The sequence below is a fragment of the Apium graveolens genome, chromosome 9, assembly GCF_009905375.1.
Source record: "Apium graveolens cultivar Ventura chromosome 9, ASM990537v1, whole genome shotgun sequence".
Taxonomy (NCBI): Eukaryota; Viridiplantae; Streptophyta; class Magnoliopsida; order Apiales; family Apiaceae; genus Apium; species Apium graveolens.
Genome location: NC_133655.1, coordinates 82,024,250 through 82,026,580, shown reverse-complemented (window position 1 = coordinate 82,026,580; position 2,331 = coordinate 82,024,250).

The window sequence follows — 2,331 nt, the reverse complement described above, 5'->3', positions numbered from 1 at the left end:
GAGTTTTAACTGTGATTGTTTATAAGCTCGAGCAAGAGCATGGGTCCATAAAATGATAGACGGAATAGTAAATATTCAGACACGTGAAATACGATGCTATAATACTTGATGTTGATATATATGCATATATGTTTTGTTCTCCTATGACAAACCTCTATAGTTCAGAGGTAGATTCCAAGCCTGATATTTTGTGGCAGTATATTTTATATATATACAATTCTCTTCAATTCATTCTTTTCTCTCCTTTTCATTTCATATAAGCTGAGAAGAACAACCCTTCCAGAAGGGGAGGTATTGCCGAATGACTATTTATCTGTGTGATAGAAGCCTAGTAGGATACCATCTATTGTTTAATTGCTTGTCAAGTACTAAAGGCTGGCCACCTTCTGTACTAACTATGCAATGTAACAAGTGTTCATGATCATAGTGATCTCTCAATAAATTCTTTTACTTCTATATGAAGGACCAAGCTTTCGAAGATGGAGGCAGCTAGAGATGAAGTGGTACCAAGTATGGTGGTATTCCGATTCTAACGCGTTCGTGATACTAAAGTTGACGCAATTATTAAAAGGCTATAGAACGCTAACGAGCAAAAGTGTAATCAGTATAAAATTTGGTACGGAAGGTAGTAACGATTACGAACTGGAAAAGAGTGGGTATTGAGAAGCAAAAGCTGTAGATCTAGATTAGATAATGAGAGTCTGTACAATAGACTTGAAAGAAATTTGGAATGATCACTTAACGCGGATTGAGTTTTCTTACGATAATAGGTTTTATGTCAGTATCAGGATGACGCCTTATGAGGCCCTTTAGGGAAGGCAATACTGATCTCCCTTGTATCGGAATGAAGTTGGAGAGCGCAAGATGCTCGGATCCGAAGTGGTCCAAAGGACCAAATACATAGTGGATCTAATCAGAGGATGGCTGGTAGCAACCCCGGGATGGACAGAAGGAGTATGCTGATTTGACTCGAAAGGACAAAGAGTATGAAATAGGGGACCTAGTGTTGTTAAAGGTATCCCCTTGGAAACCCTTGGAAAGGATCGATGAGGTTCGGAAAGAAAGGAAAGCTAAGTCCACGATTTGTAGGACCCTTGGATATATTACGATGTATTGGGAAGTTATCAAATGAACTAGCCCTACCCCCGAACCTGCAACAAGTTCATAACATGTTCCACGTATCAATATTAAGGAAGCATAATCCGAATGTCGGACACATAGGAGAATACGAGCGCCTAGACATGCAACCAGACGTAACCTATATGGAGCAACCAGGAAGGGTTATAGATTGAAAAAAAACACGTGCTTAGGAGAAGGGTTATCAAACTAGTCAGAGTTTGATGGTAGAACCACAATGTAGGAAAATTTACTTGAGAGTTAGAAAGTGCAATGCTAAGAGAGCATCCCTATTCATTTTCTATCAGATTCCGGGACAGAATCCTTTTAAGGAGGGGAGACTATAATAACCCCAATTTTTGGAATTTTTGAAACACGGATGAATAGTAACTTTTGCTGATGATGCTGATTAAGGAAAATTATCAGACCACGCTATATAGGAGTACTGTTATGGAAATTCTAAGATCGTATTAGTATTCCATAAAGTAAATAAGTGTATGTAAAGATCGTCAGAATCCAAATTTGAACACTTTGATTTTTCCCGAAAATCCAACAGATACCGAAAGAATTGAGTATAAGGTAACATGATTAAAAGGATTTAATTCAAGAATTATAAGAGAGGATCATAAAAGGAACATAAAATATTGAGAAAGGTTTAGGGGAACCCAAGTAATAAGATCCCGGGTATGATCCCTCAAACGATAAACGAGAACGAAAGTTAAGCGAGCGGTATAACAGATCAGTGATCATTAGCCAAGTAATTAGCGGTTAATCAAAGAGGTTAATGGACGATAATGTCATCACACCAACAAGAGGAAGACAAGTATAACAAGATGACATAAGCAGATGACATGAGCATGACAAAGTGGGAATGATTGGTTGGTTGATTGTGAGCCACACAATTTTTACCATGGTAACAATTTAATTAACAAACAAAAGGTGGCAACCAAGCCAAGGCAAAACAAATCACAAAACACAAATTAGAAGTTGACTTTTGCCTTCCAAGAACAAAAGCTCTCGGCCAAAACCAGAGCAGAAACTTCAAACTACCATATCTCCTTCAATACTCACTCAAATAGTATGTTCTATAGCTCTTTGGAAAGGTATTGAGATGGCCTACAACTCTTGTTCACAAGTCTCTTCTAAATAAGTATGGTAAGACCCTCGTTTTGACAGTTCTTTCAATCTGACTTTTAGAAACTTCAAAACCTAACT